Source organism: Gossypium hirsutum, chromosome D06 (assembly GCF_007990345.1).
Source record: "Gossypium hirsutum isolate 1008001.06 chromosome D06, Gossypium_hirsutum_v2.1, whole genome shotgun sequence".
Taxonomy (NCBI): Eukaryota; Viridiplantae; Streptophyta; class Magnoliopsida; order Malvales; family Malvaceae; genus Gossypium; species Gossypium hirsutum.
The window spans coordinates 9,603,959-9,627,741 of NC_053442.1; the positions used below are offsets into that span (position 1 = coordinate 9,603,959).

At 32.3% G+C, this 23,783-nt stretch overlaps 1 long non-coding RNA gene across 2 annotated transcripts; it reads right to left on the minus strand.

Annotated features, from left to right (window-relative positions):
* Nucleotides 1-8,372: 8,372 nt before the first annotated feature.
* LOC107901201 (uncharacterized) lies at nucleotides 8,373-14,318 on the minus strand. Of its 2 annotated transcripts, XR_005914482.1 has the most exons (5): nucleotides 13,940-14,302; nucleotides 13,795-13,847; nucleotides 13,020-13,124; nucleotides 9,058-9,388; nucleotides 8,373-8,980 (listed from the first exon to the last, which is right to left on the minus strand). It is a non-coding gene; the product is annotated as an uncharacterized lncRNA (long non-coding RNA). The 2 variants fall into 2 exon arrangements; XR_005914483.1 differs by lacking the exon at nucleotides 13,020-13,124 and having other exon boundaries at nucleotides 13,940-14,318.
* Between the last annotated feature and the right edge of the window lie 9,465 nt (nucleotides 14,319-23,783).

Consider the following 23,783-nt stretch of genomic DNA (forward strand, 5'->3'; position numbering starts at 1 on the left):
CCGGATAAAATGGATGGAGGTAAGGTCGAGATGGGCTGGTTACGTGCCACCTTCCCCGATCCGAATGCAAATTCAACCGAAATTGAAAGAATCCGATATGCTCAATCATACATTCTTCAAATAATTAGAGGTTATCTGATGCCCGACACGTCACAGAGCCGTGTACATCTAAGGTGGCTGCTAAAACTCGATGATTTTAGAGGAGCCGGTGAATTTAGTTGGGGGTCTGCCGTCTTGGCAACATTATATCGGGAGATGTGCGGGGCGACGTGACCGAGGAGAGCATAAATCAGAGGTTGCCTGTCACTACTGCAATCATGGGCACGGTTTCGCTTTCCATTTCTACGTCCTCTAGTGAACCACCCATATACAGTCCCACTCGTAACGAGGTAAATTTTATATTACATTTTGGAATTATTATGTAGATTTTGTAAGAATAAAAGTATGCTAAAAATTTATTTAATTAGGTGGAACCATCCGGCAAGTTATCGTAGATTACCGTTTGAACTTGAAGATATACGGCTTCTATTGGAGCAACGGTCGGAAGCAGAAGTAAGTATTATTGCAAATAGATATTTCCATACATTCGCTAGTCGATTGATATTTACTATTTAGTATTTAGTATTATGTATATAACTAATATTTCTATCATGTTCATATAGTTTCAATGGACACCATACGAGGATCCGGCAATTCAGGCAGTAATCCCGGAAGAGTTTTTACAAAATCCGAATGCTTGGCACTCGAAAGTGGTGTTGATCAACTATGCAACCGTGGAGCCCTACCAGACAAACAGAGTGCTACGACAGTTTGGATATAGACAACCGATTCCTGCGGACCCTGAGGTGTTTGACGATCACCACAAAATCGACCTTCGGCTATTAGGTACGGATTGGCCTAGATATTGGTCCGAGTACACGGAAATGTGGAAAAATCGGCATGAATATCTACCTACTCGGGAACAAATCATCGTTCCGGAGTTAGCGTGCGTTCCAGAATACATGCCATGGTTTAGGATCCATGGCAAGCCGTATTTACTTACGCCAGAGGAGAGGCAGCGGCAAATACGTGTCGGAAGGGAAAGGCGCGGGCCTCTAAATCCAAGACGAGAAGACTACGAATGCAGCTCCTCAATGAGGCCCAGACAGTCACCCGGCTCATCATCAGTGGCCATGTAATCACCGTCCCCAACGAGAGCACCGACGCAGTCACCTGACGCAGCAATTCAACAGATGATACCCACGCAAACCCTAACTTAATTAAAAACCCTAACTCTAACCTAATTTAATTAAAAACCTTAACCCTAACCTAACTTAATTAAAAACCCTAACCCTAACCCTAACCCTAATTTAATTAAAACCCCTAACTTAATTAAAAACTCTAACCCTAACCTAATTTAATTAAAAACTCTAACTTAATTAAAAACCCTAACCCTAACCTAACTTAATTAAAAACCCTAACTTAATTAAAAACTCTAACCCTAACCTAATTTAATTAAAAACCCTAACCCTAACCCTAACCTAATTTAATTAAAAACCCTAACTTAATTAAAAACCCTAACTTAATTAAAAACACTAACCCTAACCTAACTTAATTAAAAACCCCAACTTAATTAAAAACCCTAACCCTAACCTAATTTAATTAAAGACCCTAACCCTAACCTAATTTAATTAAAAACCCTAACTAAATTAAAAACCCTAACCCTAACCTAATTTAATTAAAAACCCTAACTTAATTAAAAACCCTAACCCTAACCTAATTTAATTAAAAACTCTAACTTAATTAAAAACCCTAACTTAATTAAAAACCCTAACCCTAACCTAATTTAATTAAAAATCCTAACTTAATTAAAAACCCTAACCCTAACATAATTTAATTAAAAACCCTAACCCTAACTCTAACCCTAACCCTCGCATTCGCCTTGTTAATTTCTTGAACTACCTTACTGCACCATACATGGCCACCCTGCATCTGGCCTGCATAAGTTGCTGCTCGCTTTGGAAATAGCGCCGCCAAACAGAAATATGTCTCTCGCACAACCGATGTTATCGGTAGATGGCACGTTCCTTTAAGAACATAATTTATGCATTCTGCCAGGTTCGACGTCATATGGCCATATCGTAGGCTTCTGTCGTATGCTTGTGCCCACTATTCGAAACATATGTTACAAAGGTAGTCCGTCCTTTCTCCGTTTTGGGATCGTAAAATTGCCAACATCTCGGTAAATCGATCTTTATTTATTTCATACCCTGCCAATATAAGATCATAGCGAATATTTTATACCACTTCTACCAATAAAACTAATTCAAATTGAGAAACGAAATAATACAATTATAGACTAAATACCCATGTTGGTCACTTGTCGTCGTTCGCTCTTAGATGGATATTACCTGTAGTAGTTCGAAGAAACGTGTCTTAGGCAATATCTATGATGTATGCGCTGCCACAAGCTTCCCTCTCGATCAAATGCAGCTAGTATACCGGCGCCCCGATCTGAAATAACACAGATATCAAGTTGGTGGCACACATGCCTCTTTAACCTCGAGAGAAAGAAATCTCAGTCATCAGACGAGTCCCCCAGTGTTATTGCAAATGCAATTGGAAGAATTCTCCCACCGCCGTCCTGTGCCACTACAACCAATAGCCGATGAGTATACCTACCGAACATAAGGTACCGTCAATTTGTACCAACGGCTTGCAGTATGGAAATGCGTCTCGGCATTGCTTAAAGGTTCAAAATAGGTGTTTGAACACTTGGCATCTACGTAGCAATCGGCTGTTGTAGTACGCATGTTCCGTTTCAAGGTCTGTGATGGCACCTAGGATGTATCTCTCTAACACCTGACACCACTGCCATATTTCATTATATGAGGCGTCCCACCCACTATGCATCTTCTCCAACGCCTTCTGCTTAGCTATCCAAGCCTTACGGTAAGAGGGCGTGTACCCCATTTGGCTATGGATATTGGCAATTATCACCGGCACTGAAGTCCTAAGATCTGCTTTTATCATGGGCAGTATCAAGCTAGCTAACATAGCTGAATCCATTTTGGGATGATCTTGTGAAACACCTACAGAGGGAGTACATTAAATAATGCAACATTGCAAAATAAAATTATTATTTAGATACATTCAATCATGTACCTGCAGCACATGTATGTGGACCTTTGTACTTTTTTATCTCCCACAACCCTGTCCTTTTCCTTAACGAGGTGACGATTTTCCATGAATATGTGTTGTCTTGCACCGCACACTTCGCCTCAAACTTATCAGACTTTGATTTAACAACGTGGTAATTAACGCCATTTTTGATGCTATGCTGTTTCAAAGCACCAATAAAACTATCATTGTTGGTAAACTGATTACCAACTTCAAGTTCATCGAAATCTACCCCCGAACTTGTACGATCGTGCAACCGGTGTGGTAGATCTGGAAACTCTAACGCATCATCCGCTGACAGATCAACATTATGCATGTGGGCTGGAGGTGAGTATGCTCTGAATCGTGGATTTTCTTCTTCATCTGAACTCCTTTCAGCATCTTCACTCTCTACTAGAATCGGCTCCGGTTCAGAAAATAATCCCACTTCTGCATCATCCGGCCCGGGCTCTCGAGGTGGATCCACATCGGAGTCATCTTCTGACCCACAATCATTTACAGCGTACGATGTCCCCTCATCGATTGACGTCGTACGTAGTACGTCATCCCTTTTTCTGGGCATTTGATAACGTCCCAAATTGGATGTAGATTGCCATCCACTAGAACTTGATGTAGTTCCCCAGTACGTATTTCCAGCATCAAACGTCGAGCCACCGACGTACATGTCCCATCCACCGACAGAGTGTCTTGCGGGGGATGTGCATTCGACACCGCTACCGAACATGGGCTATTCCGTATTTTGTAACCTGCTAACCGAGTGTCGGCCAGGGGTCGTGTATACATCTCGAACACCGGACGGAAGTACATCAGTTGGCGACGTAAATTGTACATATAACTCAATATAAGTTGCTCCACTAGCAAGATGAGTCTGCACCATTGCTGATGTGATCCGGCTCAGTTGATTGAGTCGATTCACTTGATTGCCCGATCGTCGACGAGAAGTTTGATCGATTTTGTAGATAGATGGAGTTAGATGATTTTTTTATAGCGAAAGTTGAGAAAATGGGTTCAAAAGATGGTTTGGATAGATGTTTGATAGGCTCGGTGAAATAAAGAAATATTGTTTATAATTTAATAGTTAAAATGGAATGGAAAATAGAACTCAAGCGAAGAACGATTCAATACTATATGAAGTATTGCCCCGGGACTTATATTGCTTAAGGTGGGTTTAATGGATTGTCGAAGATGGACCTTGACCCGTTACCTATAGAAAGGTAGGAACCAAAGGTATAAAAAGGTGGATGAACGCCACACCAGGATGGTGATAAGTTCAAGAAGTCGGGTTGACGCCACTAGCGAGCTAGATAAGTCAGAACGAGACTCGTACGAAATAGGATAGGAGGAAACCTCACAATCAAGTTTTCAATAATCAAATTCTGTAACCTTTTACAATAAACAAGTAAGCTATTTATAAGCCTAAAATGCCTATTGATATTCGGCATCTATGTTGTTCACACTAACTTAAATTCTGTTCACACAGGTATTTAACATGTTCACACAAATAGCATTAAAATCCAGTTCATGCTTGAAGATGGTACATGAATTGGCCGAACCATCATGATGCTTCACTTGATGCATCATGCATCCTTAGCCTTGAAGAATCTCCATAATTCCATGAATGTGCAGCTCTTTAATTATCCTACATCTTCCTTGGCTGAATGAGGCATTAATATGCCTAAAATACTTGAATGGTCATCTTGCAAATGCATGAATCATGCATGAAACGTCCCATGTATTTTCCCCCATAAATATGATCCATGAATCTTCAAATACATGAACTTTCAGCAACTCCCTCTTGCATGAACGTCCCAAATGCATGTGCTCATTTAAATGCCATCCATTGAACCTCAATTGTGCATGCACAGTCCCATACATTGCACCAATCCGTTCATGAACCTGCAGCAAATTAAATCAGCAAGTTAAATGCATTTCAAACACATTAAATTAGCAGCATATGAACTCAATAATTTGCACATTAAATTTGGCCATACATATTAACAATTTTAGACATATTTAAAACATCATAATTAATTAAGTATTTAATTTAGATATAATTAAAACACTTAATTAATTATTTGTCCAGATTTTAACAAATTAACTAACTTAAGATAAACAACTAATTTAACTAATGACAAATTAAATGGTTTATTTCAGCAAAATAAATGCAAGCTAAAGAAAGCTAAAAATAAGCTCATTGGGTTAAGATTGAGCTGAATTGAGCTTGAGTGAGTTGACTTGAGCTCGAGTGAGCTGGAAACGAGCTAAACGGAGCTTAACGAAATGAAATTGAACTAATTCAGCTCGCATGGATTTGCAAACAATGCTTAGGGAGCTGATCCAAAAGTGTGCCCGGGGCATGGTCGTATCAATTGCCTCCAAGCTACGAGCACCTTTTATGTCGAACGAGTCATATGTCACCAGATCAACACAAGAACAAAATCGATATGTGATTGACAGAACTTTCATTGGCGTCATTTCGAAGATTTTACGCCTAATTCTTTTACGAAGTTCTGTCAAATCTATGTTCTGGTTAAATGACAGTCGCACCGTATTCTCCGACAAAAAAATAACACCATTCTCGATGTGGCAAACCTCACCACAGTAGTAAATAACAGCACTAATACGTTCACTCATTTTGAAACTCTAACTTTCTTAGCCTCTCTAAATTGTTTCTGCTATGACTTATGCATTCTAAGAACATTTTCTGCCTAATTTATAGCCTCAGCCCAAACTTGCTATTGTAGCAAAATCGCGTCCACGAGGGCGCGATTTCACAATTTCTTCTCAAATAGCATCCTGGTAGAGGCGATTTTATACTATTTGCTCAAAAACGTCAAAAAAATTATTTCTTACATGACCTACTGTAGCAAAATCGCGTCCACGAGGGCGCGATTTCACAATTTCTTCTCAAATAGCATCCTGGTAGAGGCGATTTTATACTATTTGCTCAGAAACGTCAAAAAAAAAATTATTTCTTACATGACCTACTGTAGCAAAATCGCGTCCACGAGGGCGGGATTTCACAATTTCTTCTCAAATAGCATCCTGGTAGAAGCGATTTTATATTATTTGACCAGAAACGTCAACTCGAAATAATTTATTCCGGGACCTAAAAACCCTAAAAACCCTAAAAATCCTGAACCCTAAACCCTAAAAGCCAAAAAAACCAAACGTAAAAAAAGCGTCAAAATCGCGTCCCCAAAAACGAGCCACGTGGCAGGACATCGTGTCCACGTCAGCGCGATGTCCTGACACGTACCCTGACATCGCGCTGACGTGGATGCGATTTCCCGGAAAATGGCCCATTCCGGTAAATAATAAAAAAATCGGCCCATTTCGATAAATTTAAAAAAAAACGGCTTTTTTTGGTAAATTGCCCAATTTTGGTGACATTCTAAGTTGATTGAGATTATTATATCCTTTTGTACGTCAATGTCACCCCAATTATTTCTTGCAAATAATATCTTTCAATTCCTCAATCAATTGAAATGGTTGCAGGATTAATTCATGTGCTATAATTTTTCAATTCCCATAAAAAATTCCAACCCTTCTTAAGGGTTAATGTAATTTTTTTTACCCTTAAATTGATAATTATGTTTTTTTTTTTGTTTTTGATTCACTTTAATACTTGAATTTAGTAATTAAGTTCATTTTGATTGTTAAATTTGAAAAATATAAATCTTTAGCAAACAAAAAAAAATTGGCCTTTGACAGATCTAACATCATTGTTATATTTCGTCACGTTTCAAGAGCTCAAAATAAGATTATCAATCATATGATCAAAATAGTTTTAAGTGAATTGGGTACAGTACAATTATTTGGGGAGCCCTCAAATTTAGTACGGAATATATTGATAAATGAGCATAATACTGTTTGTCTGTGTCATTAGTATTTTAAGAATGTAATCGTTTTGTAATGTTTTTTCTATCAAAGAAAATATAGGGATTAGCACATTGAGTCGCATTATCAATATTTGTCATAATTTAAATCTTGCTTGTAACCATTATCTGTTGGAGAGTGCATCGCTGTGATCCACACGCTGGAACAGAAGAGAAAGCCCTCCTGAGACCAAAATAAGAAAGCGAAAACACAAGAAAAAGCCTCTTGTTTTGTTTTTTTAGAAAAAAAGGTATAATTACAAAAAAGGAGAAAGAAGGCCATGGAAGTCAGAAATTGAAAATGCTTACTCAATGGAAAGACAAATGAATAATTGAAAAGCCAGGCCTCCACTCTTTTATGTCCTTCAAAGCCTGCCATGAATTGATAATGCAGCAGAGCCAGAGCAAGCAATGGAAGAGGATGACTCCTAGCACAAGGAGGCCAAAAATTCATCTCTTCCAAAAGGGATGGTAACCAGCACAAGTACTGTGTGGGAATGCATGGCAATAGGAGGTTTGTTCTTGTTATCAGCATCGCTGCATGGGCCCTGGGACTAATCAAAACCCAGAAACTATTTGGGCAACTTGACATGAATCTGCAAACAACCATAAATATTTGTAGAGTTAAAGCCAGAATGGTATTTGCCCATATCTATCCTTGTTTCTTTCTTGCTCTCTTCACTTACCCTTAAGTTGTCTAGTCTTATCAGTTAACCTGAGCCCTCCACTGTGTTAGTTTTCGGCTTTATTGATCTGAAAGCATGGTCCATAGCATGGTCCAAACCAAACAATAAAAGTTAAGGCCTGGCTGTTGAGCTTTGACAACTCATGTATTATTTGTATTTGTACTTATTTATCTTTATTTTAGGCGTAATATTTAATTTTGCCTTTTTTTTATCATTTGAATAGGTGGTGAGATTAACTTTAATGAGATTAAAATAAGGCTTCATTTGTTTGCCAGTAAAATATTTTCTGTAAAATGATTTCTGGAAAATAATTTACTTTTTTGGAAATAATTTACTTTTCTGGTGTTTGGATGAATCTGTGTAAAATATTTTCTGTTGTTTGGCAAATTTCCTGAAAATATTTTCTAGAAAAGCTGTTTTTACATATATTAATAAATTTATATTTTAAATTTTTTTACATATATTGCAATGATTTATTTATAAATACATAAATAAAATTAAATATATAATAATACTCAATTATTAAGCTAGAATATTAACCGTCATAAACTGAAAACAACCAAAGTCAAATAAATTATTTGTAATCGTGTTATAAAAAAATAAAAAACAAGGATTGAATAATTATAAATTAGCTTTAAACCACAAGTAATACTAGAAATTCATAATATTATCCAAATGCATAATTAGTAATACACCATATAATAACAACAACATTGTCCAAGTGCATAACTAATATTACACCATATTAAAAGTATCAATATCTTTAACCTTGAGAAAATTTTTGAAGCCAAATTTTTTAATGCTTCTTACTTTTAACTAAAAAAGCTTTGGCCTCGAATTCATGACTCACTAGATAGTCAAACACAAGACACAGGAAGTCATCATCAAATCCTTCTTCCTCCATCGACATCACTTCTTCGTAAAGATGTGGTGTCTTATCCACAGTAAATTGTTCCAAAGCATTAGCAATTTTACCAAGTTGTTCACCCACAAATTTAATTTGTTCATCAACGACACTTTCTTGAACATTTTTTCTTTTACGTTTGGATGTGCCAGATGAATATGCTTTTGTTCTTACCTCTCTAGTCTCTTCATTGTCACAGTCTATAGACACTGAATCTTGGTTACCATCATCCAAATCTATGTCAGCAAATGTTCTGCAAAACTCCCTATTGCCATATCTTTTCCAACAACCAAAGCCATTTCATCATAATGATCAATGCTTTTATTCAAAAATGGTTCATACTTCTTGTGTGCCTGTTAGATATTATACACAATTAGAATAACAAGTAAAAAAAATTGAAATATACTTAACATATATATACATATATTACCATCACTACTGCATCATATGTCGCTCTATCACATGTGATCATTTTCATGTTATCATCCCATCCAAAACCACTTTCACCCTGAATTATGCATATAATCTGCCACTGGTTTTTTACAGTCCTCAAATGATTTTCCACATGCTTCGCATCGCATTGGACTTGAAATCTTTCAGAAATAACTTCGGCAACTTGATTAATAGAAATTGCTTTTAAAGTATTAGAAGGCTTATTTCCTCTCTAGGCCTCTTCTACTAGAATTTCAAGAAAAAGATGTTCCATCGATTTTGTCCACTTGAATTGCTTGGAGGTCCTTTCTTTGTTGCCCTTACCCATTCTACATAAATAATTGTCATTGTCAATCATTTCAATATCCAACAAGCTTAAAACATAATAAATTCAATATCTAACAAGCCTAAAACATAATAAATTCAATATCTAACAAGCTTAAAACATAATCAATATCTAACAAATTCAAGACATAATCATTTCAAAATCCAACAAACTAAAATTTCAATATCATTATCCAACCAACATTAACAAAAAAAAAACAATTTTAATACTAAAACATACATAACATAGAAACAATAACCCTAAGCCTTAAACCTACCTAATATTTCTAACCATATAATTAGTCCACATACATAACATACATAACATAGAAACAATAACCCTAAGCCTTAAACCTACCTAATATTTCTAACCATATAATTAGTCCACATAATTTGTGCAATTTCGTCTTTCTTAGCAGACCATTCTTTTGCTTCTTCTATTTCTTCTCGCTTCGTAAGAGTTGGTATTATCAAATCAGACTCAAGCTCATCGTATAATCCTTGATTAAGTAAATCACTAGGATCAACTCCCATTATATGATTATGAATGATACAACAAGCCAAAACTATATATACTTGAGTTTGAAAATTCCAAAATGGTTCAGCATCTAATACACGAAACCGTTTCTTCAAAATCCCAAAAACACATTTAATAGTGATTCGTAATGATGAATGACGAAGATTAAAGAGTTCCTTTGCATTTTCAGGCCCCTGAGCACTAAACTCTTTTAAATGATATCGGACACCACAATATGGGGTAATATATCCATTTTGGATGTCATATCCAGCATCAGCAAGATAATATTTACCTACAATTTTATAAAACATAATTAATACTAATAAATTATGAGCTTACTAGAACTATTTGGTATTTAATGATAATTATTACCTTTCTAAATTCTTAATCCTCTTGGGTGTGAAACTACATCACTTAAAATACGAGAATCATGTGCACTACCTTCCCAACCAGCTAGAACATAGGAAAATTTCAAATCAAATGTAATGACAGCCAATACATTTTGTGTCATCCCCCCTTTACGGCTACGAAATCTTCCTTGAATGCTAAGTGGAACGGATGCACGAACATGAGTTCCATCTAATGCTCCAATACAATCCTTAAAATAAGGATAAAACCTTGGATTGTTTCTGATTTCACTAGGAGTTGACTCATCAGGTAATCTAATAACTAGTTTATACAATTTCAAAATAGCTCTCAATACAACCCTAAAATAACAGTGAACTGTCTCAGTTGATCTATAATATCTAGATCCAATCACTCGAAACCTTACATTATAACCAGTTATATGTAAAAATATAACTACTTGCTCCCTAATATTCACAGATTTAGTTTATTGTAAAAAATTATTCTTACTAAGAATATCACACAAATTAAAAAAGGCGATCGGTCTCATCTTTATCGCATCAATACAATGCTGGTCACCACTATATAAAATACAATTAATATAATTTTCTCTTTCATAATCTCGATTCACACGAAGGTGAGAAGTAATTTCCTTCCTAGTTTTTAATTTTTAATCCAAAGAGCCCCAAAAGCTAAAACTGAAGCCACGACTCCAGCAATTGCATTTTGATCTTGATTACGATCCATCTACACAAAATAATGCCACACAAATATTTGATCACTAAAAAAAAGATGCAAGATTTTCATAAGATCACATATATGACTAAAAGTTACCATGACTAAAGTGCATACATACATATCAAGCTAATTATAATTGCATTAATAATTTTTTGATAAATTAAGCTACTTTCTTTGTAATTCTAATAATTTTTTGAGAAATTAAGCTACTTTATTTTAATAATTTTTTGAGAAATTAAGCTACTTTCTTTGTATCAATACTTCAATAAATATTAATATATACAATATTTTAGATCGACTTAAAATTTTACATGCATGACAAGTACAAGTATATTGATGAATTCAATGGTTAGTTCGTTAAAATATTAATCATATCAATATTAGTTTTTAAATATATTATTTTAATTATTTTCTGGTATCACGTAATCAAAATATTTTTTAATTAAAGATTGCATATTCTTGGGTACATAGCTATCAAAATGGAACCCAATGGAACTGATTATAAAGTGTATATTTTTTATTAAAAAGTTAGATACATAAAAACAGAGGTGGCGATAGAGGCTCTCAAGTATTTTTGCCTCCCTCACAAATAGAAAAAAATAAATATTCTTTAATTTATAAAAATTTGAAAGCTATAAAAGTAGTACAATAATAAAATTATATTATAATGATTGCAAAATTTTATAACACAATTTTGGTCCCTCCATAAAAATTAAATAAGGTCTTTTTTTCTTCAGATTTCATAGTCTGAAAATTCATCAACAATTATATTTTCCTAGTAGATAAACATCCTACAAAAAATTTCAGATATATATTCATCAATAAAAATAACCCATATGCAACGTCACTGGAGCTTATGGATATTCATGAGGCATGGTTAGATTCTTTTCAAAACATTGAATAGTTAATTTTTTGATTGTTTAACCTCTAACTTCCAACAGATACGTTCATTTTTTCTTCCAAGTAACTTTTCAATCTTCAACTAACTGGCATTTATATGTATAAACCAGCACAAAACTTATTAGAGCACCTTTTCGCTCCTTAGCTATAGAATTACTACATGCAGCAAGTCAAATTCAAAATCTATTCATCTCTTCCCCTCATATATGAGGATCAATTTTTTATGTTATATTCATCTATAAGTGTCTTACAGATTGCAAATTAAATGATTTTCAATCCTAACTTTATAGATTAGTGATCCTAAAATTTATCCTGACTTTATAACGGCTAGCAAGTGGCACATGTATACAATCAACAAGAAATTCTAAGCAATACCCAATGCTCTGAATCACACAGTAAATTCACTAACTCAATAATCAAAAGCTACAGAGAACTAAAAGATCAATTAGATATTTACCCTCACACTCAGTAAATAATTAAAGACAAACTAATATAACATAAAATGCCTTGAATATAAATAGGGTTTTGTAAAAAGGTCCCCAAAGGACACACTTCAATGTTATCATATTAACTTTCAAAAAAAATGTTATCATATTACGTAATAGTCAACTACTACATTTAAAATAAATAATCCACTATAATAGTTTACTTAAGGAACTTGCCAGTAAAACCCATATGAATGTAAAATCATGATTGAACCATCAATTCAATTTACCTAAGTTTCTAAACAATATAACTCCTTTATGTAAATCACCTCTCATGCATCAAAACAAAAATTACTACTAAGGCTGTTTGCCCATCTTTACAACAAAAATTTAATAAAACAAACATATTAGAATCAGAATCAAAATCATGAATCAGAGATTGATAAAGTTAGAAATCAGGGTTTATGTATGGAAAAACCTTTTACAACCATATCATTAACACATTATAACTTAAGATAAAATCATAGTTCAAAAAATTTAGCCCAACAAATAAATTTCAGCAAAATAACCAAACTCGAGCAGAAGAACACTGCCATTTATTTTACTATACCTCCAGCTGAGCAACAGACTAAAAAGATATATAATATATATCAATAAATTAAATATCAATCTCACTAAGATTATAACTTAAGATAACCAAGACTACTTAACTGGCTGAACTCAATGTGATCTCAAATAGAGGATACTTATGGATCATAGTAGTCGGTAAGAAAGCATTCCCATTTGAATTATTCCCTGATCGTTGATCTTGAGTTCCTAGCATTTTTTACCATGGCATAAGAATACGAATAATTGCCTTCAACTTCACTTTCCTTACTTCAATTATCATGTCTATTATTTTTGGAACATATGTCCCAACTCCCTATAGTATATACATACGTATACATGGCTCATATTATTACTGTAATAAAAACTGAAAAACATAAATGTGTATGTATGTATGTATGCATGTATGCATGCATGCATGCATGCATGTATGTATGTATGGATGTATGTATGTATGTATGTATGTATGTATGTATGTAATGTATGCTGCCCTTACACCACATAATATTCTCATCTATCTCATTTGTAGTAACTTTCAAAATATTCCCCAATTTAAATCCAAACCAAGATTGAATCAAACGAGAAAAAAGCGAGACAAAATATTATCTCAGTAAATTCCTCAATATTTCTTCATTTTTTTTACTAATCAACAAAATTCAGTTTCATCAAATGAAATGCTCCATTTAACACAGTAAAGCCAGTTTAAGCTAAAAAATTACCAATTTTCCTCTAATTCTTCAAGTTTACATCTCAATCCTACTTCATTCGTCGAACCTCAGCAATTGAACAAAATAAAAAATAAAATACTAATACAAATATGCAGAAACCCCTAATAATTAAATCCTAAAGCTTGCAATCAAGAAGGTGAGTAGAAATCTACCTTCGATGAATCGCGAGAAGAGGTGACGAAGGAGGCTGTAATTTTTTAGCAACCTAACGAAAAGAGGTGAACCAGCATACATTACAAATCTGCCATTAGAAGAGAACCAGCACGAGCATAAATAAGAAAAAAGATAGTGATATACCTTAATAGGACTGTGGCTGCTAATTTTTTAGGGTTTCTTCAAAATACAGACTTCACGACGGTCGATTGACAGAGATGACGAGGTAAAGATGATGAGGTGAGGCCAACGAACAGAGATGAGGAGGAGAGGCGGAGGCTGATGGACAGAAAGAAAGGGAGAGGCGATGAGAGTGAAGAGAAGAGAATGGAAAATATTTTACGGCTTAGAAATCGGTAAGATGTTTTTCGAAAATTGGGAGATGATTTACCCGTGTTTTGGAGAATGTTTTCCTATAGGAATTCATTTTCCAGCAAACAAACACCGTAAAATCTGGAAAATATTTTCTGAAAAGCATTTTCACCTTAAACAAACGGACCCTAAGTGATAAGATATGTGTTTGGATGTAAATGTAATTGTGGTGATAAAATAAAAATTTTATTAATGATATTAAATTAAAATATGTATATATTAAAAATAAATTATTTATATTTATATTTATATTTATATTTATATTTATGTTAAATAAAAAAAGGTTAAATAATAATTTATAATATTAGAAGTATATTTATATTAAAATTTATTTAAAATATATTATGAAAAACATTTAAATAATATTTAAATTATTTTTAGGATAGTAATAATGCAGTCAATTAGGAGAAAGTTTAAAGAAAATCGGCTTTTCACCAGAGAACTATTCAAGCCACTAGAGCTTTCAATGGCAATGAGAAATTGATGGTGCAGTGAAATTGCAGTTGTTTCCCAAATGTCATTTTTATGCCCGTGCAAAAGCAAAAAAAAGTATATGGTCCTTACATTCTATATCACCATGGGTGAGTTTGAATCCAAATAAAGCCTGGTGGTTAAAGTATTTTTAGTAATGATTTGGTATTTAAAGTTTTCTTCTATTATATGGTTTATTCCAAAGCATTAATACTATCTAAAATTACCTGTGACCTTTTCCCACCTATCAGAAGGCACCACATGCCATTAAAATTTTATTTAAGTTTATTATATATAAAAATTAAACTAAATATTAAAAAAATATGTTTAGCTTTTTTTGTCGTAATCAGGGTATCCACCATTGATAGTAGTGACTAATCTTCTCGCCACGAATGCTTTCCAAACAGGTAAACGATTGGCCATGAAATGTATTTCATTCCCATGGGTGGGGATCGGACCCTCAACCACATGGTTAAGGGATGAAGTGAGCAATCACCACTCTCTCATGATTATCTTTCCTCCTCTACCTTTCAATCTAAAATCTGGCAAACTTTCGCCGCCTCCAACTACCATTGTCTCCTCCAACAACCATATGTCATTACCAGCCAACAAGCACCAACCTGAAACACCTCCAAGTTTCATCAATAGACTCCTCTCAAGCCTTCTTTCTTTATTTACTAATGATTTTTTTTCTAAAAACCAATGATTAAGTCTAGATCTGCCAAAAGGTTTGGAGAAAAACCTTTTAAAAACCCCTCCTCAATCGCTTATTGCTTCTAGACTTTTAAGTATGTTTTACTACTTAAAAAAAACCATTTCTTCAAAGCACTATCTTCAACAAATCTTCAAAAGCTATGTAAAATTTGAATGAGTTTTCCTAGAAACTCCTTGAGTTAAAGATTCTCTTCAGTTAATTTTGAATTCAAGTCACATACTTATTCTCATTTTCCTAGCATAGTCTTATAGGTCTTTAAAAACTCCTTCTCATCATCACTATCTTGGTCATCATCACTTTCAACCTCTAAATTAGATACCACACTAAAAGTAAAAGCAACATAATTGTTCACCTGGTTCTCATCAAATTCAGAATTGTTAGAAATGTCTTCATTACTCTACGTAGCACATAAAACCTTATTTTTCTTCTTAAGAGTGTCGACACACTTAGCCTGAATATGACCATAAACAAGGCATTCATAACACTGGATGTCCTTCTTCTTTTCTTTATCAATATCTTCCTTAATAGCAACACCTTTAGTTCTTGGTCTTAGGAGTGTTCTTTGATGCCTCAAACTTCTTGAATCTCCTAACTTACTTCTTAAAGGCCTTATTAAAATTATGAATAAACAAAACAATCTGCTCTTGAAGTTCTTGTATGGCAATACTATTGGGAATAGGCACATTATCAGACACTTATAAAGCAATGCTTGTTTCTCCCTTAGATCTATTCTTCTTTGATTCATCTAGGTTCATCTCAAAAGTTTGTAAGGAACCAATTAAATTATCAATTTTCAAGCTTTCTAGACATTTTACCTCCTCTATTGCAATAACCTTTCAGGTAGAGACCTTAGAACATTTCTCACAAGCTTAGAGTTTGAATATTCTTCTCTAAGGGTTAATGCTTGGTTAGACAGATCACACAATTTAGCATAAAATTCACCAATAGCTTTATAACCCTACATTCTTAGAGTCTCAAACTTAGTGATTACCATTTGCATCTTTGATTGCTTGACAGTATTTGTTCCCTCGCAAGCAACTTAAAGGATTTCCCATGTTTCCCTTTCAATAATGCACTTGAAAATACATTTGAATTATTCCATATCAATACCAAAAAAATGACATATAAGGCTTTTGAATTTGCATTGGCAACTCTCTCTTCCTCAGTTGTCCACTAAACTTCAGGTTTAAGAATATGAGCTTTCCAACCAGTGAGAACAGAATGTCATGCCCTCTCATCAACAAACTTGATATAAGCCTTCATCCTAGCCTTCTAGTAGAGATAATCACCACTCTCAAGCATAAAGGGATAAATAACTGAAGATCTTTCTATTGTTAGCAAACAAAAACACCGGTAATCACCATTAGATACATTAAGTGTTAAGCTCTGATACTAATTATTTCTACCTACAGTTGATGTTTACTAAATAACAAAATAATTAATGAAAGTGTTTAACTACAGTGGCCATTATGGCTTTGCACAAACTGTGCAAACAAAAACACGAAAAACACTAAGATTTGTTTATGTAACAGCTCGATCTTTAGTGGTATCAAAAATGGCAGTTTTAGAACCCTGTTTTCAATGTCCAAGTAGATATTTATTGTATGATTGACGGTAGTTGTTCCATAAATAAATATGGCATCTTATAACTCAGACCCAGCGATTGGGTTAAGCAAGAAGTGTTACAATTTACGTAATTTCCCTATCTTTGCGGACTCTAACTTAGTGAGTAATTCCACTATCTTTATCCCACAATACAACAAGTGAATCACACTCTATCACTCCCCAAGTATCGAGATCTCGCCTTTGTACCTAAATGCTAGGAAACTCACCTTCAAATCCTCTTCCTGAGAACTTGGGCAATAAACGCACAAGGTTTACAAATCAGTTTGCCCTCTCACAAAAATATATCCTTAAAGAATCAATAAAAGTGATCTCAATATGCTCTCAGACATCACCTAAACAAGCCTCGTAGCATATATCAATCTTCGGCTTGCTAACATAGAATCTAAATGAATACAAAGCAACTCCTTGAAAATAGAAATTGCAATCAAACAATAAAATCATTAGCCTAATGAAGATATGGCCTTCCAAACTCAGCATTGCAATATCGATCAAATCTCCACAAAATAAGGGTTATATTGATTCATTCGAATCCAATCCAATCTTTACTAGCCACAGATTGATTTCCATAGATGGACTCTAGTATCTTCAAAATATTTGCACAATAACTAGTCCAAAGATTTTGTTGTATAAAATTGCCAACGCAAATACGGAAAGTATCTTTACTACCTCAGTGGTAATTTGTAGTGAACACTGCCAAATGCCACTCAACACAAAATCACGAAACTTGCCTCAACAATATTAATTAAAATTAATTTTTACCACTATAAATAACATTGAATATTTAATAATTTTCAAACAATAGCATCTACAAAAAAATCAACATTATTCATGCAACTCCATATATAGGTTTTGTTTTCTCAACTCTTTTTATAACCATGTACAGTGTAAGATTATAGTGACAATATTTGTTTGCACTTTTGATTTTATACTTCGCATCATGAACTTAAAGGTACATTTTGATTTAGTCAGATCTGATTATTATTCAATAATTTTTGTAATAATAGATAATAGAGGGTCATAGAAGGATGTTATTGAGATCGATTTCGAAATCAAAGCTCAAAATTGAAAGATATTGTTATTTCGTTTTATAAACTAAATTAAATAAAATGCAAAATTTTAGGGGCATTTAAAAAATAAAATTGGATGGATTCATACATATAAGAAGATGTTATAAAATGTTAAGAATTGATAAATTGAACTAAATTATTGTATAGATTAGGAATTGAACCAACCCAAATATAATCGAAGAAAAGGAAAATTTGCTGATTAATCCTTGAAGACTTGTTCGTTTGTTGTTTTGTCAACTAAGTTCATATGGAACTTACTATTTTATTTCATGTTATGATTGAATTGTGTTTATTTTTCTTATTAGTTTATATAAATGTGAATTTGGTGATTTTTGGCATTAATTAGACTAAATTACAAAGTAAGAAATATATGGTGTTTATGAATAAGTACAAGGTACCAAAATGGAAATGAGATGTTTAGAAGATTAGTAGGACATGTATATACTGTTAAGGATTTGAAATTATACGATTACAGTAATAATGCCCGTGTGAATTTAGTAAAGGATTAAGATACGTATGGCATGCCATTAAGGTCAAATATGGAAACTGATTAGGGATTTACATGGTTATATGAGATCCATCATTTGTTGCGGATTCTTGGCTTATATGTATCGTTGGTTTAGCCTAGACTGGTAACCTCGATACGATGTCAGCTTGTGTGAGCACTATAGTTCCGTGTATTCGAGTTTGATTTACTAAGGTTCTTTCGGGTGAAATCAATAACATAATGGAAATGAAATTGTTGAAATGGTTTGAATATGAATTGAATTACATATACTTTCAAATTGGATACAAATTGGTTGGTACTTGTTACTAATTGAATTGTTGTATTTATATTACTTGTGTTATAAGTTCTTGATATGTAAGTGGACTAACCTATCGGTTGTATTTGTTGATATGCATATGATACTATAAAGTATGCTAAGGGATTGCATATTGAATGCCAAAGTGTTTAAATGTTTAGTTTGTTGTAATGTCAAGGTAAGTTAAATAAATTTCATATGGATTTACAAAGCATTATATATGTTTACCCAGTTGTTTTCCTTTTCCCTGTAGATCGTTACTTTGCAAAACACATCAAGTGGATTGATCGAAGCTCACACTATCCTATCACTCAATTCGGTAGTTATTTGGTCATTTTAAAGCTAAGTTGTGGCATGTATATAGGTTTCAATAAGTGTATATTATGATAAATGAATATGTATAGTTGTGGTAAGTTTACTTTAATCTTTGTCTAGTTTGTTTGAAATGGTATTTGGATTATATATGGTAATGAACTTGCATGAGTTTTATGCTAATGGTATAATGTTGCAAAATGCATATGAAATGGCATGTTCAAAGATAGATTAGCAAAGGTAAGTTTGATATTTGAATACTTGGATGATTGACAAATATGGCATATGATTGAATTGAATGAAATGGATAACTTATAATAGGTTGAGCTCATATTGAATTGGTGTTGTTTTGAAATGGCAAATGACTTGTGTTTGTATGTAATGTTGTGAATCTTGAATGGCTTTTGGTGTACATGTTGGTTAGGTTTGGAAGTATGAAATAGGTATCAAATGGTTTATTTTTACCCAAAACAAAGTCCATGTCCTGACGAGCAACCTTTCTCATCACAACATCAGTCGACAGTAAGTCACATTGAAAAGTAGAGTGGACTAAAGGCACGATATGACTGACTATTTGGTGACATCACGAAATGGGGGAGGTGACGTCACAATGTCGATCTTGAATTTCTAAAACTTTACAATTTGGTCCTATTTCGTGCTCGGGTTAACAAAATAGCTTTTGTAAGCTCAGATTGATTATTTAACATAATCTAAATGTGTTTAATGCTTACTTACATGTTTGTATGATATTTACTATATGATTGATGGTATTGCTCCAACAATGTATGTGGCATCCTGTAGCTTAGACCCGGTGATCGGGTCGAGCAATGGGTGTTACAGTTTACGTAGTTTGATTTCTTTATATTTGCGGAGTCTAGCTTAGTGAGAATTCCACTATCTTTATCCTACAATACAACAAGTGAATCACACTCTATTACTCCCTAAGTATAGAGATCTTACCTTTAGACATAAAAACTAGGACACTTACCTCCAATTCCTCCCCCTGAGAACTTAGGCAGTAAACACACAGGGTTTACAAATCAGTTTACACTTTCACAAAAATAGTTCCTCAAAGAATGAATAGAAGTGCTCTCAATATGCTCTCAGGCATCACCTAGACAAGCCTCGTAACATATATCAATCTTCGGCTTGCTAACATAGAATCTAAATAAATACAAAGCAACTCCTTGAAAATAGTAATTGCAATCAAATAATAAAATCATTAATCTAATAAAGATATGGCCTTCCAAGCTCAACGTTGCAATCCCGATTAAATCTCCACAAAACAAGGGTTGTATTGATTCATTCAAATCCAATCTAATATTTACTATCCACAGATTGGTTTCCATAGATTGGCTCTAGTATCTTCAAAATATTTTCACAATAACTAGTCCAAAGATTTTGTTGCATAAAATTGCCAACAGAAATTTGGCAAGTATCTTCACTACCTCAGTAATAGTTTGTAATGGACACTGCCAAGTGCCACTTAACACAAAATCACACAACTTGCCTCAAAAATATCAATTAAAATTAATTTTTACCACTATAAATAGCATTCAACATTTAAAAATTTTCAAACAATAACATCTAAAAATATCAACATTATTCATGGAACTCCATATATAGGTTTTGTTGTCTCAACTCGTTTTATATCTATATACAATCCAAGATTATAGTGAAAAATATTTGTTTGCACTTTTGATTCTATACTTCACATCATGAACTTGAGGTACATTGTGATTTAGTCGAATCTGATTATTATTTGCTATTTCCATAGCAAGGCCCCTTCCCCCCCCAAAAAAAAAATATGTTGGCATTGATATTTTAGACGTATCTAAAAGATAATGAAGCATTAAGATACCCCTGTTGTTATTTAGCCCATCCCCTTTCGGAAATAGTTTCTATTTCTATGTTTCTTTCTTGTCACTTTCCCCCACTTCTTTCGTTTTGGAAATTCCTTTCAGTTTCTTAGCTAGAATGGGTGATGATATTTTGCCTAAATAGTAAACACATCTAATAAATAACAAAATACTAAAGTTTCCAGTGATAGAATTTTTAAACTCTGATACAAGATACTTATTAGATCAAATAAGTACATTAGACTTAATAAAATTATTTTGTTGTTTCCTGACTAATACCAACCCATTTCATCAATAAAGTATGACCAATTAACCAACCAACAAAACTACTTGTTAAAAATTACATATTGTTGTTGCATCAAAACATATAAATGTTGACTAATGTGGCTAACACTAAGCTTAACAAAATGAAATGGTTGAATAATTGAATAATGAGATTATTCAAGAATACACATTGAATGTTAAGATTACGCATTGAATTTTTGGTAGGACGTCTATAATAATAATAAAAAGTCTTTTTGATTGTTCCCGAAGAAATGGAATTATTTTAATTAAAAATAATTTTAATTTTTTAGGAAGTTGGATTTTTATTTGATTAAATATACTTTAATTTTAATTATTTTAAAGAAGTTTGAAGTATATATTTTCTTTAATTTATTTCATATTATTTTTTATAATACAATTAAATTATTTAGTTTCAATTGTTGCTTCATTTATGAAAATAAACTATTATAAATTTGAAAATATATATTATGATAATCTTCTTTTACTTTTATTCAAACTCGTAATCTATCTTCATTTATATGAAATAGAAATATTTCATTAAATAATAAAAATATAAACACATGTATTCGCATGCAATATATGTGACATTGAAAACTAATGATAATTAAAACAATATGTTAAAAGTCACTTCGGATATAATGTGACCTAAAAAGAAAATTCAGTTATTGAGCCGACTTACAACATTAAAATAAATAAATTAAAAGATTTTTTATTCAAATAAAAAATTTATCTTAAATAAATAATTCAACAACTTTATAGTTGAATATTTTTATGAAATATTATCAATATTTGTAATAAACTAATCAAATTTATTAATAAGGAAAATCTTATTATTTAAAATTATTCATTTTAAAAAATTTTCAAATATAACTTTTTAAATTATACAATTGCCTTAATTATGATTTAAATATGTTATATATACTTTAATTTCTTTTATTAACGATTATTTATATTAATTAAATATTAAATAATGCGGATATTCACTTACAACACACGTGATTGGAAATTTAGTATTAAAAATATGTATGATAGGTAAAGAATTATTTGGTAATTAAAAATTATAATAAATATATTTTTAATTAAAATGATAAAAAAATCTAAATATCATATATAATATTTTATTCTTTTATTTTATAAATTTGATATTTTTAAGTTTGAATATCATAAGTTTTTTTTTAGTAGGTTTGTAATTTTGATAAATAGAAGAGAATTAAATTAATACTTATGTAGTAGTACTCATATAGTGTGAAAAGGACAAAAAAATCCTTGTTTACGAGGAGACAAAATAGTTATTGAAAAATTAAAAAGTTTGGACTTACTAAGAGGAAAAAATATATTTGGAAGAGATTAAAAAAAAAAGTGGGTCAATTGCAAAAGTTTGTGAAAATTGAACGATTGTGGTTTTTTTTTATATAAATTTCAAAATTATATATGAATTTTGATTTATTGTGTAAATATATAAATTTTGATTTTGTATAATTTTATGTGTGTTTAGTTCAATTTGCATAAACAAGTAACATCATTATTGATATAACATCATTTTATATTAACATATTATATTGCGTACATAAATAATTATACTTATCAAATATAAAAATAATTTGATGTATTTATTTCTTTTAAATATATACAATTAAATCAAAATAAAAAAAATTATTCATAAATTTGAACCAAAATCAAAGTTTAATGTTTATAACCACACAAAATCAAATTTCATATGTTAAATTCACACTAAATAATAGTTCATGACTAATTTTAATATTTATCTTTTTTTAAAGAATTTCCGTATCTTATTTGCATTTAGTTACATTATTATCTAAAAATAATTATTTGTTTGATATTTCTTTTAAATTGAGTTGATATCAAACCTAATCATTGGTTGGATCGAGTAGGTGTAGAATTTAGACCCCTAAAATTCTAATCAAGCCCAAGTCAAATTAAAAATATTAAACTCGAACCTAATCTCCCCGCTCGTATTAAAATTTTTATATTATTTTTATATAAAAACGAATTTAAAAAATATAATACATAAAAGAATAAATCAAAACTCGGTTTGCATCCTTCGTTATAGACTGGGGTTTTCTTATAAACATACCTTAATTTTATTGAAGCTGAATTTATTAGCATTTAAAGTTAATTTCCATGAGCTTCTTGTTTAATCATTTTACAATACAAAGTTACGAATATCATTTCTATATATTTTGCTGACTCTATTTATTTCAATTTCTCTTCCTCGAAAAAATGGATTAACTTCTTCAAATTTACTTTCCTTGGATCCATAAGATAGAAACCTGCAGATGTTAGTTTCAAAAGGTAGGCAACAAAGGAAAAAGAAATATATCAGCATGTAATTCGAGTTGGGCTGAGTTCAAACCAAAAAATCCTATTCAAGTTCTGGCATATTTAGAAAATAAGTCTTATATTTGTTCAAATTTATTTTTACTTAAATTTATTCAAGTGAATTTTCAAACTTAAGCG